The sequence below is a fragment of the Arachis ipaensis genome, chromosome B2 (assembly GCF_059453495.1).
Source record: "Arachis ipaensis isolate K30076 ecotype BB chromosome B2, ASM5945349v1, whole genome shotgun sequence".
Lineage (NCBI taxonomy): Eukaryota > Viridiplantae > Streptophyta > Magnoliopsida > Fabales > Fabaceae > Arachis > Arachis ipaensis.
This window is the reverse complement of record NC_142437.1, coordinates 95,186,249-95,204,481: the sequence shown is the minus strand read 5'-3', so window position 1 is coordinate 95,204,481 and position 18,233 is coordinate 95,186,249.

The window sequence follows — 18,233 nt, the reverse complement described above, 5'->3', positions numbered from 1 at the left end:
AGATTATCAAATAACATTTCTCCTTTTCCATCATTCTTTCAAGAGCCAACAATTTTAACATTCATAAACAACAAATTCAAAAATATGCACTGTTCAAGCATTCATTCAGAAAGACAAAAGTATTGCCACCTGATAAACCACTATTTTATGGTTTATCTTGTGCTCAATTGAGTGATTTTTATCAACTCTTTACCCACTTATTCATACTATTTGCATGGTTTTACATTTGCCTTCCTAATTATGTGCTATGATTGAAAACATGCTTCTTTGATCTTACAATTGCTAATATTAATCCTCTCTTATTACCATTAGATTCCTTGATATGTGTGTTAAGTGTTTTCAGAGATTATAGGGCAGGAATGGCTTGGAGGATAGAAAGGAAGCATGCAAAAGCGAAAGGAATACAAGAAGTTGAAGGAACTGCAAAGCTGTCAGCCTGACCTCTTTGCATTCAAACAGTCATAACTTGAGCTACAGAGGTCCAAACGACGTGGTTTTAGTTGCGTTGGAAAGCTAACGTCCGGGGCTTCGATTTGATATATAATATGCCATAGTTGCCCTGATGCTAGGCAATGCGACCGCGTGCTCCATGTGGACGCGTCGCAGTGACAAAAAACCAGCGTGGCAGATTTCTTCTCCGGCGATTTCTGGGCTGTTTTTGACCCAGTTTTCAGCCCAGAACACACAGATTAGAGGTTATAAAGTGGGGGAATGCATCCATTCATAATCATGCTCTCATAATTCACAATTTTAGTTTTAGATGTAGTTTTTAGAAAGAGAGGTTCTCTCCTCTCTCTTAGGATTAGGATTTTAGGATTTCTATTAGTTTAGTTCAACTCATCTTCAGTCACAGGTTCAATATTCCTTTTATTTTATATTTCTCTTTTACTTTTAGATGCTATAATGCTTGTATTAGTTATGTTGCCTAATTGGCTTATGCTACATTCATGTTATGATTTTCTTAATTAATATTATTTGAGGTATTTCAGAATTATGATTGCTTTCTTTTATTTATATAAATAATTTAGATTTTTCCCTTTTGGCTTTGGTTGAGTCATTGGAGACGTTTGAGTTATCAAACTCATTGTTGATTGAAAATTGGAATTCTTCCAGAATTAATTCGGGTTCCAATAACTCTAACTTTTCCCAAGGAAAGACTAGGACTTGAGGAATCAGAATTAATTCATCCACTTAACTTACCTTCATAGTTAGAGGTTAACAAAGTGGGAGAAAAATCCAATTCTCATTACAATTAATAAGGATAACCAGGATAGGACTTCCAGTTTTCATACCTTGCCAAGAGTCTACTTTATAGTTATTTATTTTATTCTTATTATCATTCAACATACTGCTTTCTTACTTTCAAAACCTCCAATTTACAAGACTCATAACTAATAATAAAAACACCTCCCTGTAATTTCTTGAGAAGACGACCCGAGGTTTAAATACTCGGTTATCAATTTTAAAGGGGTTTGTTACTTGTGACAACCAAAACATTTGTAAGAAAGGTTGATTGCTTGGTTTAGTAACTATACTTGCAACGAGAGTTTACTATAACTTCTAAACCATCAATCTTCAGTTCCTTCACCACCACATCAAAATAACTAAACTGTTTTAAAATTCGAAATTCATGCACTTCTTTTTCTTTTTCAATTAAAAACATTTTTTATTTAAGAAAGGTTATGGATTCATTTTCATAGCTTTAAGGCATAGACACTTAGACACTAGTGATAAAGACACAAACATAAATAAACATAAAGCATAAAAATTCGAAAAACAGAAAATAAAGCACAAGGAAATTAAAGAACGGGTCCACCTTAGTGATGACGGCTAGTTCTTCCTCTTGAAGATCTTATGGAGTGCTTGAGCTCCTCAATGTCTCTTCCTTGCCTTTGTTGCTCCTCTCTCATGACTCTTTGGTCTTCTCTAATTTCATGGAGGAGGATAGAATGTTCTTGGTGCTCCACCCTTAGTTGTCCCATGTTGGAACTTAATTCTTCTAGGGAGGTGTTGATTTGCTCCCAATAGTTTTGTGGAGGAAAATTCATCCCTTGAGGCATCTCAGAGATTTCATGATGAGGAATTTCCTCATGCTCTTGTCCATGAGTGGGGTCTCTTGTTTGCTCCATCCTTTTCTTAGTGATAGGCTTGTCCTCATCAAGGAGGATGTCTTCCTCTATGTCAATTCTAGCTGAATTACAAAGGTGACAAATGAGATGAGGGAAGGCTAACCTTGCCAAAGTAGAGGACTTGTCCGCCACCTTGGGATATAACCTCATAAACTTCTACTTCCTCTCTAATCATGATGCTATGAATCATGATAGCCCGATCTATAGTAACTTCAGACCGGTTGCTAGTAGGAATGATTGACCGTTGGATGAACTCCAACCATCCCCTAGCCACGGGCTTGAGGTCATGCCTTCTTCTTGGCCACAACTTCATAGAAGTGGTCTTGATGCACCCTTGAGATGAATCTCTCCATCTCCCATGACTTGGAGGTGGAAGCTTTTGCCTTCTCTTTTCTCTTTCTAGAGGTTTCTCCGGCCTTTGGTGCCATAAATGGTTATGGAAAAACAAAAAGCAATGCTTTTACCACACCAAACTTAGAAGATTTGCTCGTCCTCGAGCAAAAGAAGAAAGAAGAGAGTAGAAGAAGAAGAAATGGAGGAGATGGAGGTGGGTTGGTATTTCGGCCAAGGAGGAGAAGTAGGGTATATTGTGTGTGAAAATGAAAGAGTGAAGATGGGTTTATATAGGGGTGGAGAGAGGGTTAGGGTTCGGCCATATAGGGTGGGTTTGGGAGGGTAAGTGGTTTGAATTTGAATGGTGAGGTAGGTGGGATTTTATGATGGATGGATGTGGATTGGTGAAAGGTTTATGGAGAAGAGGGTAGGATTTGATAGGTGAGGGGTTTTTGGGGATCTTGTGGGGTCCACAGATCCTGAGGTGTCAAGGATTTTTCATCCCTGCACCAAGTGGCGTGCAAAATGCCCTTTTCTACCAATTCTAGTCGTTAAACGCCAGGTTGCTGCCCATTTCTGGCATTTAACGCCAGCTTCTTGCCCTTTTCTGGCGTTAAACGCCAGCTCTGTGCCCCTTTCTGGCGTTAAACGCCCAGAATGGTGCCAGACTGGGCGTTTAATGCCCATTCTGCTGCCCTTACTGGCGTTTAAACACCAGTAAGTTTCTCCTCCAGGGTGGTCTATTTTTAATACTATTTTTCATTCTGTTTTTGCTTTTTCAGTTGTTTTTGTGACTTCACATGATCATCAACATACAGAAAACATAAAATAACAATAGAAAATAGAAATTTAACATAGATAAGTAAATATTGGGTTGCCTCCCAACAAGCGCTTCTTTAATGTCAATAGCTTGACAATGGGCTCTCATGGAGCCTTACAGATACTCAGAGCATGGCCTCCCAACACCAAACTTAGAGTTTGGTTGTGGCCTCCCAACACCAAATTTAGAGTTTGAATATGGGAGTTTTGTTTGACTCTGCACTGAAAGAAGCTTTTCATGCTTCCTCTCCATGGTTACAAAGGGAGATCCTTGAGCTTTAAACACAAGGGAGTCCTTATTCACTTGAAGGACCAATGCTCCTCTGTCAACATCAATCACAGCTCTTGCTGTGGCTAGGAAGGGTCTGTCAAGGATGATGGAGTCATCCATACACTTCCCAGTGTCTAGGACTATAAAATCAGCAGGGATGTAGTGGTCTTCAACCTTTACCAAGACATCCTCTATAAGTCTATAAGCCTGTTTCCTTGAATTGTCTGCCATCTCTAGTGAGATTCTTGCAGCTTGTACCTCAATGATCCCTAGCTTCTCCATTACAGAGAGAGGCATGAGGTTTATGCTTGACCCTAGGTCACACAGAGCCTTTTCAAAGGTCATGGTGCCTATGGTACAAGGTATTGAGAACTTTCCAGGATCTTGTCTCTTCAGAGGTAATCTCTGCCTAGTCAATTCATCCAGTTCTTTGGTGAGCAAGGGGGTTCATCCTCCCAAGTCTCATTACCAAATAACTTGGCATTTAGTTTCATGATTGCTCTAAGGTACTTAGCAACTTGCTCTTCAGTAACATCTTCATCCTCTTCAGAGGAAGAATACTCATAAGAGCTCATGAATGGCAGAAGTAAATTTAATGGAATTTCTATGGTCTTAGTGTGAGCCTCAGATTCCCATGGTTCCTCATGAGGGAACTCCTTGTAGGCCAGTGGACGTCCAGTGAGATCTTCCTTAGTGGAGATCACTGCCTCTTCCTCCTCTCCAGATTCGGCCGTGTGGGTCATGGTGATGGCCTTGTACTCTCCTTTTGGATTCTCTTCTGTATTGCTTGGAAGAGTACTAGGAGGGAGTTCAGTAACTTTCTTACTCAGCTGACCCACTTGTGCCTCTAAATTTCTAATGGAGGACCTTGTTTCAGTCATGAAACTTTGAGTGGTTTTAATTAGATCAGAGACTACAGTTGCTAATTCAGAGTGGCTCTGCTTAGAATTCTCTGTCTGTTGCTGAGAAGATGATGGAAAAGGTTTGCTATTGCTAAACCTGTTTCTTCCACCATTATTGTTATTGAAGCCTTGTTGAGGCCTCTGTTGGTCCTTCCATGAGAGATTTGGATGATTTCTCCATGAAGGATTATAGGTGTTTCCATAGAGTTCTCCCATGTAATTCACTTCTTCCATTGCTGGGTTCTCAGGATCATAAGCTTCTTCTTCAGATGAAGCTTCTTTGGTACTGCCTGTTGCTGCTTGCATTCCAGACAGACTCTGAGAAATCATATTGACTTGCTGAGTCAATATTTTGTTCTGAGCCAATATGGCATTTAGAGTATCAATTTTAAGAACTCCTTTCTTCTGATTTGTCCCATTATTCATAGGGTTCCTTTCAGAAGTGTACATAAATTGGTTATTTGCAACCATCTCAATAAGTTCCTGAGCTTCTGCAGGCATCTTCTTCAAATGAAGAGATCCTCCAGCAGAGCTGTCCAATGACATCTTGGACAGTTCAAACAGACCATCATAGAAGATACCTATGATGCTCCATTCTGAAAGCATGTCAGAAGGGCACCTTCTGATTAATTGCTTGTATCTTTCCCAAGCTTCATAGAGGGATTCACCTTCCTTTTACTGAAGGTTTGGACTTCCACTCTAAGCTTACTCAATTTTTGAGGTGGAAAGAACTTTGCCAAGAATGCATTGACTAGCTTTTCCCAAGAGTTCAGGCTTTCTTTAGGTTGTGAATCCAACCATGTTCTAGCTCTGTCTCTTACAGCAAAGGGAAAAAGCATAAGTCTATAGACCTCGGGATCAACCCCATTGGTCTTGACAGTGTCACAGATTTATAAGAATTCAGCTAAGAACTGATGAGGATCTTCCAATGGAAGTCCATGAAACTTGCAATTCTATTGCATTAGAGAAACTAATTGAGGCTTAAGCTCAAAGTTGTTTGCTCCAATGGCAGGGATTGAGATGCTTCTCCCATAGAAGTCAGGAGTAGGTGCAGTAAAGTCACCAAGCACCTTCCTTGCATTGTTGACATTGTTGTTGTTTTCGGCTGCCATGTCTTTTTCTTGTTTGAAAAGTTCTGTTAGGTCCTCTATAGAGAGTTGTACTTTAGCTTCTCTTAGCTTTCTCTTCAAGGTCCTTTCAGGTTCAGGATCAGCTTCAACAATAATACCTTTGTCCTTGCTTCTGCTCATATGAAAAGAGAAGAAGAAAGTATGAAATCCTCTATGTCACAGTATAGAGATTCCTTGAGGTGTCAGAGGTAAAGAAGAATAGAAGGAGAAGGTAGATAAGAGAGAATTCGAACTTATCAAGAGGGATAGAGTTCGAATTGTACATTAAGGAGGAATGTTAGTCCATAATTAGAAGGAGATGAGAAGAGGGGAAGAATTTTCGAAATTAAAGTAAAAGATTTTGAAATAATTAAAAGAAATTTTGAAAATTTGATTGATAATTTTCGAGAATTAAAGTTGGGAAAGAAATTAAGTGATTTTTGAAAAAGATTTTTGAAATTAGAAATCAAAAAGATATGATTGAAAATTATTTTGAAAAAGATGTGATTAAGAAGATATGATTGAAAAGATATGGTTTTAAAAAGATATGATTGAAAGGATATAATTGAAAAATAATTTAAAAAGATTTGATTTTAAAATTAATGACTTGGCTAACAAGAAATTTAAAAGATATGATTCAGATATTAAACGTTTCTTAACAAGAAAGCAACATACTTGAAATTTTTTAATCAAATCATTAATTGTTAGCAAGTATTTTCGAAAATAGTAAAAAAAAATGGAAAGAAATTTATTTTGAAAAGATATGATTGAAAAGATATGATTTGAAAAAGATTTGATTTTGAAAACTTATGAAAACTTGAAAAAAATTTGAATTAAAAACAAAATCTTCCCTCTTATGTCATCCTGGCGTTAAACGCCCAGCCAGGTACCCTGGCTGGCGTTTAAACGCCAGTTTTCCTTCTTCACTGGGCGTTTTGAACACCCAGCTTTTTCTGTGTAATTCCTCTGCTGCATGTTCTGAATCTTCAATTCTCTGTATTATTTACTTGAAAAGACATAATTTTGAAAATTTTTTGGATTTTTAATGATGAGGAACAATCAAAATGCAATTAAACATGGAAAACTAAGATCAAATACATAATGCATGCAAGGCATCAAACTTAAAAGTTTGTATACTAAGGACTATAACAATTTGAAAAATGCATGTAAGAGACAACTAAACACACAAAACAAGAGAATTTAAAGATCAGAGCAAGGAAATCATCAAGAACATCTTAAAGATCAATGACGAACATAATGCATGTAATTTTCAAAAATTAGAATAATAAAGACATGCAATTGACACCAAACTTAAAATTAGACACTAGACTCAAACAAGAAACATAGAATATTTTTTATTTTTATGGTTTTAAAAAATTTTTTTGTGATTTTTCAAAAATTGAGTGGAAAAGAAAATAAATGGATTCAAAATTTTCAATAAGAATTCCAGGAATCATTGCAATGCTAGTCTAAGACTCCGGTCCAGGAATTAGACATGGCTTACTAGCCAGCCAAGCTTTCAAAGAAAGCTCCGGTCCAAAACACTAGACATGGCCAATGGCCAGCCAAGCTTTAGCAGATCATTGCTCACAACAGCAAAATTGATAGAAATCAACAAGCTCTTGTGATGATAAGTTGAAACCTCGGTCCAAAAGATTAGACATGACTTCACAGCCAGCCAGACTTCAACAAATCATCATGAAACTCTAGAATTCATTCTTAAAAACTCTGAAGAACAAAATAGAAAATTTTTTTGTATTTTTGAAAAAAAAATTTCGAAAATAAAAAGTAAAAAGCTTAAACATAAAATAAAATTACCTAATCTAAGCAACAAGATGAGCCGTCATTTGTCCAAACTCGAACAATCCTTGGCAACGGCGCCAAAAACTTGGTGCACAAAATTGTGATCATCAATGGCGCCAATAACTTGGTATGCACAATTGTAATCTCAACTTTTTATCACAACTCCGCACAACTAACCAGCAAGTGCATTGGGTCGTCCAAGTAATAAACTTTACGCGAGTAAGGGTCGATCCCACGGAGATTGTCGGCTTGAAGCAAGCTATGGTCATCTTGTAAATCTCAGTCAGGCGGATTCAAATGGTTATGGAGAATTGATAATTAAAAGATAAATAAAATATATAATAAAGATAGAGATACTTATGAAATTCATTGGTGAGAATTTCAGATAAGCGTATGAAGATGCTTTGTTCCTCCTGAACCTCTGCTTTCCCATTGCTTTCTTCCAATCATTCATACTCCCTTCCATGGCAAGCTTTATGTTGGGCATCACCATTGTCAATGGCTACTTCCTGTCCTCTCAGTGAAAATGTTCCAAATGCGCTGTCACCGCACGGCTAATCATCTGTCGGTTCTCGATCATGTTGGAATAGGATCCATTGATCCTTTTGCGTCTGTCACACGCCTAACACTCGCGAGTTTGAAGTTCGTCATAGTCATCCCTTCCCAGATCCTACTCGGAATACCACAGACAAGGTTTAGACTTTCCGGATCTCAAGAATGCTGCCAATTAATTCTAGCCTATACCACGAAGGTTTTAATCTTAGATTAGAAACCCAAGAGATACGCATTCAAGCCATTGCTAGTAGAACAGAGGTGGTTGTCAGACACATGTTCATAGGTGAGAATGATGATGAGTGTCACGGATCATCACATTCATCAAGTTGAAGAGCGAATAAATATCTTAGAGAAGAAGTAGGCGTGAATTGAATAGAAAAATAATAGTACTTTGCATTAATTCATGAAGAACAGCAGAGCTCCACACCTTAATCTATGGTGTGTAGAAACTCTACCATTGAAAATACATAAGAACAAGGTCTAGGCATGGCCAAATGGCCAGCCTCCAAAAGAGGGTTCAATCATAAAAACATGATTCAAAGATGAAAATACAATAGCAAAAGGTCCTTTTTATAGAAAACTAGTAGCCTAGGGTTACATAAATAAGTAATTAATGCAGAAATCTTCTTCCGGGCCCACTTGGTGTGTGCTTGGGCTGAGCATTGAAGCTTCCATGTGTAGAGACTTTTCTTGGAGTTAAACGCCAGCTTTTGTGCCAGTTTGGGCGTTTAACTCCAGCTTTTATGCCAGTTCTGGCGTTTTGACGCCAGAATTTCTATGCTGACTTTGAACACCTGTTTGGGCCATCAAATCTTGGGCAAAGTATGGACTATTATATATTGCTGGAAAGCCCAGAATGTCTACTTTCCAACGCAATTGAGAGCGCGCCAATTGGGCTTCTGAAGCTCCAGAAAATCCACTTCAAGTGCATGGAGGTTAAAATCCAACAGCATCTGCAGTCCTTTTTCAGCCTCTGAATCAGATTTTTGCTCAGGTCCCTCAATTTCAGCCAGAAAATATCTGAAATCACAGAAAAACACACAAACTCATACTAAAGTCCAGAAAAGTAAATTTTAAATAAAAATTAATAAAAATATAATAAAAACTAACTAAAATATACTAAAAACATACTAAAAACAATGCTACAAAGCGTATAAATTATCCGCTCATCAGGCGGCGAGGGTTGTGGGTTGGAGGGGGTTGGAATGGGAGGTGGCGCTGGTGGCTTGGTGGTGGTGGCTGGCCGCGGTGGGGTAGTGGTGGTGGAGGGAAGAAGAGAGAGAAGAAGGGGAGGGAAGGAAGAAGGAGAGAAATGGGAGATGGGGTGGTGTCGCATGGTGGTCTGGGTGGTTGGGGGTGGTGCGGCAGTTGGAGTGGTGGTTGGGGGTGGTGGTGTCTGGGTGGGGAGCAGAGAGGGAGCAGAGGGGGGGTTGGGGGGGAAGAGAATGGTGACGCGGGGGGGAAATAAGGTTTCGCGTGGTTGGGGTTAGTGATTTTGAATCCACGCGAACGCGTGGGGCACGCGATCGCATGGCTAGGGTGAAATGGGATTGACGCGGTTGCGTGATTGATGCAATCGCGCGGGTTGGGTACAAGATGGATGACGCGGACGCGTGAGGCACGTGACCGCGTCGCTGTAAATTGTGCTAAACGCACAATTCCAACGTCATTTCAGCGCAACTCTGTCTCCATTAGGGTGCCATGCTATCCACGCGATGCGGACGCGTCGCTCACGCTTTCGCGTGGGATGCGTGTTTTGCAGGTGGCGCGTTCGCGTCAAGGATGTGAACGCGTGGGCCGTTTTGTGCTAAACGCACACCAGCCGTATGATTCCAGCCCAGATTTCTGGGCGTTGGATTTTTACGCCGATTTCCAGATCATGCGTTCACGTGAGTGACGCGAACGCGTGGGAGGTGTTTTTCGCAACTGACGCGAACGCGTTAGCGACGCGGTCACGTGGAACAATTTGTGCCAAAGGCACGCCTCCAGCCATGCTTTCACGTGACTTTCTGTTCACTTTCCTTTTCTTCCTAATGCACTTGTGACGCGGATGCGTCAGCAACGCTTACGCGTTGCGTGCATTTTTTTTATATGCGATTATGCAATTATGCAGTATGCAATGCTAATGAATAATATTCAGGTTCAATGAAAATAATATAATATAAAAAAACAACACGAAATAAAATTGAAAAAGAAACAACCATACCATGGTGGGTTGTCTCCCACCTAGCACTTTTAGTTAAAGTCCTTAAGTTGGACATTAGATGAGCTTCCTGTTATGGTGGCTTATGCTTAAATTCATCCAAAAATCTTCACCAATGTTTGGAATGCCAACAGCTTCTGGGGTCCCAAACTAGGCATGTAAAGCTTTTGAGCAGCTTCAAATAGATTCTCAGGCTCCCGGGGTGACGAATGTCAGAATATTTTATAGGATCCCTGACTTTGCTTTTAAATCCGCCTTTGTCTTGATCTATATTCTTCAATCCGAGCGATTTAGAAATTGTAGCCTCACCAAGATGACCAAACGTCTTCCGAGACCCATTCAATTGAACTTGATACCAATCCTTGCACTTCGAATCGAAGCACGGAACCTTATTGAACCTTGTACACCAGCTCTGAGTACGAGCCATTTCCCTCTTACTCTTAAAGCCGCATAGAGCTCTAAGCTGGCCATCTGTTTCAAGCAAACCATATTCAAGTGGAAAGGTAAAGATAAAGGTTAAGGATTGTACCCACTTGAAGCTTGTATTAGGTGGTAATGGCCTTGGGACAGGTGTTTCCAGTGGTTCTGTAAGTTCTACTCCCTTGTATTCTTCTGTGATTTCCTCCACTTCTTTGCAAAATTTTTCAACTGCAACTACGTCCTGATCCAAGTCTTCTATGTCTTCCTCGTCACTCAAGTCATACGTTGGAGGTTGAGAGAAATCTACCTCGACATCATCTTCGTATTCACTTGGATAAGATTCTTCAGGCTCAAGGAGTTCAGTTGCGGATGTGAGTTCGTGATTAGGAGAGCTTGATTCATGATCATCATTGCCTATAGAATCAACTTCTTGGTCTGTTCTGCCCAATTTTTCACAAGGTATATGCTTTGGAGGTTGTGCACTGTCTTCTTTGGCATCAATTTTGAACTTCTCAGCAAAATCCTTTACAGCTCTCGATTCCCATGGAGGTTCAGCATCTCCTAAATCTTCAACCACTTCTTCCTCTACAACTATCATGGCTTCCTCCACTTGTTCCAATACAAAGCCATGCTCCTCATTGTCCACCGGAGTTTCTAGTGTTTCCTTCATGCTACACTCTTCTTTTGATTCTCCACATGCAGCCATGGGAGTATTTTGAGCGCTCAGATGTCAGGAAGCTATTATATTTACTACCTCAGTTAAGGCAGTAGTGAGTTCCAATACGCCCCTTTGCATCCTCGCTTGCCCTTGAAGAAGAACACGAAGTTTGTCATTCATTGGAGGTTGGGGTGGGTATGAGGGTTCATTGGTTGGGAGAGAGGGTTCAAAATAAGAATGTGGTGGTTCTTGGGAGTAATTGGATTGGGATTGTGGTGGATAAGGGTCATACGGTGGTGAATGGTGAAAAGAAACTTGTGAGTGTGGTGGTTCAAATCTACGTTGAGAGGATGGTCTATAAGCACAGGGTGGGGCTTGTTGGTAATTACAAGGTGGTCCACCATATCTATTAGCTTGGTATGCATTGTAAAGTAGTCCTCGTCTGTGATACTGTGGAGGGTGTTGTTGCCTAAAGGGTTGATCAAGTCCTCGTGGCTCCATCCATCTTTGATTGCTCTGACCTTGATGCATGTTCCTGCTATAGCTTTCGTTCCCTTCAACAATATTAGAACCAAACTCAAAGCGAGAGGGGTGAGAATTCATAGTAGTTAATAGAAATAAAAGGGAAAAACAAAAACAAATAAACAATTAAAAGAAAAATATTTACAGTAACCAATAATAAGGCACACGTTTGCAGTTCCCCGGCAACGGCGCCATTTTGACGATCGGTTTTTCTATCAGTAAAGAAATACAAAAATATGATCGTGGTGTAAGTATAGCTTCTAAACCAACAGAAAATCCTTTCGTACAAACGTTTTGGTTGTCACAAGTAACAAACCCCTTTAAAATTGATAACCGAAGTATTTAAACCTCGGGTCGTCTTCTCAAGGAACTGCAGGGAGGTGTTCTTATTATTGGTTATGAGTTTTGTAAATTGGGAGTTTTGAAAGTAAGGAACAAGTAATTTAAATGACAACTAAAATAAATAAATAACTGTAAAATAAACTCTTGGCAAGGTATGAAAATTCGGAAGTCCTATCCTAGTTACTCCTATGAGAATTGAAGTTAATCCCACTTAGTTAACCTTTACGAAAGTAAGGGAAAGTCAAGTGAACTAATTAGTTAGATTCCCAAGTCCTAGCCAACTCCTAAGGAGAGACTAGAGTTAGTGGAATTCTAGTCAATTAGCCGACATAACAATCAATCACGATAAGTTGATAACTCAAGAGCCTTCAGTTAATCAATTAAAGCTAAGAATATAAAAAGCTAAACAAGAATCATAAATCTGAAATACCTCAATTGCATTAATAAGAGAAAATCAATCTAAACATAGAGAGTTCATAAGCCAATTTGGCAACATAAGTAATTAAATGAGAGCATTAAAGTATCTGAAAGTAAAAGAGAAATATAAAGTAAAAGAAATATTAAACCTGATGAAGAGTTGAAATACTAAATCCTTTAAGAGGAATCCTAATCCTAAAACCTAAGAGAGAGGAGAGAACCTCTCTCTAAAAACTACATCTAAATCATGAAAAGCGAATAATCGAAGGCTTTTCCCTGAATGGATACATTCTCCCACTTTATAACCTCTAATCTGTGCTTTCTGTACTTGGATCTGGGCCAAAAAGGGTTTCAGAAATCGCTGGGAGCGTTTTCTGCAGTTTCTGGTGCGTGGCGTCTGTCACGCGTCCGGGTGGGTCACGCGGTCGCGTCATCTGGGAGTTTTCCTTATCACGCGTTCGCTTCGATCACGCATACGCATCATCTGCGTTCTGCTCAAGGCGCGCGTCCGCGTTAGTCACGCGTTCGCGTCACTGCTTTTTTGCGCTAGGCACGCGGCTACGTCGTCCATGCGTTCGCGTCGCTGCCAGTTTCTTCAAAAACTCCATTTTGTGCTTTCCTTCCATTTTTGTATGTTTTCTTTCCATCCTTTAAATCATTCCTGCCTTAGGAGATCTGAAAATACTCAACACACAAATCACGGCATCGAATGGTAATAAAAGGTAATTAAAATAATTATTTTTAAAGCATAGGAAACATGTTTTTCACATATATCACATAATAAGGAAGGAAAAGTAAAACCATGCAATTTCACATGAATAAGTGGGTGAAGGGTTGAATAAATCATTTAAATTGAGCACAAAATATATCATGAAATATGGATTTATCAGTCGTCTCTCAAGGAATTGCAGGGAGGTGTATTTATTATTGGTTATGGAAGATTATCTTTTTAGGGTTTTTGAATAAGGAACAAGAAAAGTAAATTGCAAGAAAGTAAATTAATAATTAAGAAAACTCTTGGCAAGGCATGAGAATTAGACGTCCTATCCTAGTTATCCTTATCAATTGTGATGAGAATTGTTCATTGCTCCCACTTAGTTAACCCTTACTAAATAAAGAAAATTCAAGTGGACTAATCAATTTGATTCCTCAAGTCCTAGTCAACTCCTAAGGAAAGACTAGCTTTAGAGGGATCCAAATCAACTAGCAACTGTCAATTATCAATCAACAAAGGAGTTTGATAACTCAAGAGTCTCCAATTACTCAATTCAAGCTAAAAATGTAAAAAGCTAAATTAAAATCATAAATATAAAATACCTCAAATTGCATTAAATAAAGAAATCAAATCTAACATGGAGTTCATAAACCAAATTAGGAAAATAAATAAACTGGAATGCTAGAATAAATAAGAGTAGAAGAGAAACTAAATTAAAGGAACATTGAACCTGGAATTGAAAAGAAATAAACCTAAAACTAAGAGAAATCTTAAAACCTAGAGAGAGGAGAGAGCCTCTCTCTCTCTAGAAACTACATCTAAAACCTAAAATTATGTGAATGAAAGTTGTGTTGAGTCTCTGCTTGTCCCCTGGCTTTAGTTTGCGTTTCTGGGCCGAAACCTGGGTCCAAACTCAGCCCAAAATCACCCCAGCGTTTTCTACGATTTCTGCAGGTAGCACATGTCGCGCATACGTGTCAGTCACGTGTACGCGTCGCTGATTATTTTCGTGTGTCACTTGTACGCGTCAAGCACGCGCACGCGTCGCCGTGCAGACTCCGATTCACGCGCACGCATGAGCCATGCGTGCGCATCGCCCCTCGCTGGTTGTCTCCTTTATTTCTTGTGCTCCTTCCATTTTTGCAAGTCTCATCTCCATCCTCTAAGCCATTCCTGCCCTATAAAGCTTGAAAACACTTAATACACAGATCACGACATCGAATGGTAATGAGAGAGGATTAATAATTAACAATTTTAAGGCCAAAGAAGCATGTTTTCAATCATAGCACAGAATTAGGAAGGAAAATTTAAAACATATGAATTATATGAATAAGTGTGAGTTTAGTGGATAAAATCCACTCAATTAAGTACAAAATGTACCACGAAGTAGTGGTGCATCAATAAGCTATAAAAAAATAATTCACTCCGCTACCGTTACAAAAAGAATAATTCATACCAAGAAGAACAAAAAAAACCTTACATTTTGTATTCTAAATTGAAATAATCGTCTTCCACAAAGACTAGTTACAATAAGTGAGTAACAAAAGAGATAAAGTAAAATTAGAGAAATTACCTGACTAGGGATGGATCCAAGAAACCCAGCTTAATGCTTGTATAGTAGAGCCTACAACAACCCAGAAATTCATTGAATAAGCTATAAAAAAAATAATTCACTCTACTTCCGTTACAAAAAGAACAATTGAGAACTGTGAATAACAAGAACGACAAAAAAAACTTACGTTCTGCATTCTAAATTGAAATAGTCTTCTTCGACAAAGAGCGATTAAAATGAGTAACAAAACAAATAAAGCAAAATTGGAAGTGAAATTACTTTATTAGTGATGGATCCAAGGAACCCCTAACAGGAAAATTGACAACACAGGTAGTGGTTGTTTGCTGGAACAACCAACAATGTCTGACAGAGTCCAATCCTTTGAACTCCTTCAACTACAATCCATGGTTCGTTGGAAAAACTTTTTGAGCGGGTGAGTCACTGAAAAAGACTACCGCAGGAGCTAAAAGAAACATTAGTAGGCCAGAGAAGAGTACTGGGATAAGGTTTTGCAGTCGGTCGCCGGATACCGGTCAGGAAGGGACTACGATAGGGCTTTCGAGGAATTGCCCTTTGGTTTTTAACTTGTGCAACATTTTGTAAAAATCAATTAATTGCATATTACACCTAATCAAATTGGAGTACATATACGTTAGGTAGTATAATACAAATAACATGGAATACAATATAGTATCACATCATTTAATGAATCAATTAATGAACTTTTGAAAATTTTACTTTGATTAAATTTTACTTTTATTAATACTCTCTAATATGTGTATCTCATTATAATTAAGATTTTATAACATACTCTCAATAATAATATATTCATTATAATATAATATAATATAATATAATATGGAGGAGAACACCTTCATTTGCTTTTATTTGTGTGCATCTGCGTTTTGGTTTGTGTTAATGCTTATTTATAGGCAAATATGTGGTTGCTATCTTTGACAAAAATAATAGTTATGTATTGCAAGGGGCATACCTACTGAGGATATCCACACGCTAATATATAATATTATCTAATACTATTCTTCTAATAGAGGATCATAAGTTAGTAGAATTATACGCTGTCAATGTTCTCAGCTATGAAGGAGCTGGTTATGACATGTTCATCATGATCTGCATGCCATGTAATGATTCATACATGCATAAACATTAGTTGATTGACTTATTCCATAATTTTATGCCTTCTGTTTTTATGCTTAGTTATGCTTAAAGCCTTCTCTTAGAAGATATTTCAACATATTCTTATTTTTTGACAATTTCCCCTTCATTTCTCCTGCTCTTTTAATTTTGACTGACCAGAGATCACAAAACGTTCTAAAATTCAATTTTTTTAAATTCAAATTTTTATATATAAACCTACATTGTCATATTACCCAATTCTTCAACTCTCTCAATCTTACTTTCCTCTGTTACAAACTTGGTATTGAAGAAAGAAGAAGGTAAAGAACAAAATCCATGGATGCACAAGGCAGTTGATGCCGCCGTACCTGATGGCTCCAACATTCAGTTGAGTCGTGGTGATTAAGGAGACAGCAACGGTGGTGGTAGAGGTTACAGCGGTGGATAAGGTTGCGACCGCTATGATTGTGGAGGAGGCTTGGTGGTGGTGGTTGCAATGGTCACGGTGGAGTTCGTGGTGATTATTAATGTGGTGGTGGTGGGTACAGAGGAGGAAAAAGAGAGTAGATTGGAGAAAGAACTGAGCGGCAGGCACAGAGAGCACATGCAGCGAGATTAGGCAAGCAAAGACCACAGCAGCAGCGACAAGAGCATAGCGGTGAGATATATTTATTTCCTGTTATTATTTTTCTTCTTTGATCTCAAATTTCAAAATTTCAATTCTTTTCTGTTCTAATCGGTTAATGTCTCCTTCAAATCTGGTTAGGTTGGAAATGCTGGTGGTGTTAGGTGAAAATCCAAGTGTTCAAAAAATCATTTGTATATATTCAGATTCATTATACAGTATCCAATGATAATGGCTGAGGTTGCTAGAGGCGCTGCTCCTGCTGCAGTCGTGGTGGTTAAGGAAGGATAGGATGGCGAGGTGATGATCAACTCGGTTGCATGGGAATATAAAAGAGGTGTTGAATTTGTTTTTTTTTTCCTTTTTTTTAATCTTCTGAGTTGTTGATTTTGATTTTGCTTTTGTGAATTGTGTAATTGATTAATTTTTATGATTGAACCTTTTATTTGGTTTATGCTAATAATTTTTAGTGTGCATATTGAGTTTTAGCATTATCTGCAAAGTCATGGCCTGATCATAAGCTCATAACTAAGAAATTATTTTCAGCTTACAGCATATTATCAATTATTATTTAATGTTTGCAAAGTTAAGTTATGAACCAAACTATGCCTAAGTTGTGGGTGTTTTATTCTTGGATTTGGTTATGGAATTTGTTGTAGTTATAGTAAGGGTTTTTAGGGTGTGTTGTTGCTTTTGTGAGTTGCAGAAATAATTACCATGTTGAATTAATCATTATCTTATTAATTATGTTTTAATCAATTTTCCTAATTCAGTATTAGAGTCACTTGATAATAAAAATAAGAGATAAATGTTTAATTTTGTTTGTGAAATTGTAAGTGCTATTCCATTTTTGATACTATATTTTGTATTTTAATTTAGTCCTACTGTAATTTCACTAAGAGATTAGATTAAATCATGAAGTGTAGCTTCATAGATTAAATTAAACATTTCTAAAACTCAATTCAATCTAAATTATGCTTATAATTTTCAAGATGAAATTTAAGCTTTACTCTTAAAAATATTGAGAAAAAGAGATATATGCAAACTAGCACGTGTGTGAGTGAGTGAGGTTCACAAATCACAGACAATATATAACAGTGCTAAGGTGTGAGAATAAGAAGTCCATGCTTGGGAATGGCATCTTTTGTAGAGTAAGAAAAAAATAGTACCGCAGTGAAGCATGTGTGTGTGTTTTTGTGTTAGGAAGAAACAAATAGTAAAGATAGCCCGTGCATTAGAATTTCTTATATATGTCAGGTCCACATGAATGTAATGCACATCATAAACATTTTTCTTTTCTAAAGTTTCTTTAGAAATGACTTGAGAATCAAATTTTTTTTTATTTCTTTTATAATTTTTTTCTCATTATAATGATCTATATTGTAATTTAGTAACTTAGTAACTAGATTTAGTTTGTACAGAAAGGCTATGCTGTTATAACTTAGTAACCAAGCACATTGTTAAAGATATAATTGTACGGAACCTTAACTGAATTATTTTTTGTTTCCCTTTTCCTTTAACTATTTGGGGCAAAGTTTTATGGCAATAATTTTAACGACAACCTTTTGATCCCCAAAATTATGTTGTGTACAATACATAATGTGTTTGTTGGTTATTAGTTATTACTACAAACTATCGCACCTTTTAGGGGATTGCCAGAAGGGACATGATAGTATATGTATTATTATCCATATATTAAGTCAGAAATTTGATATCAAAATTTC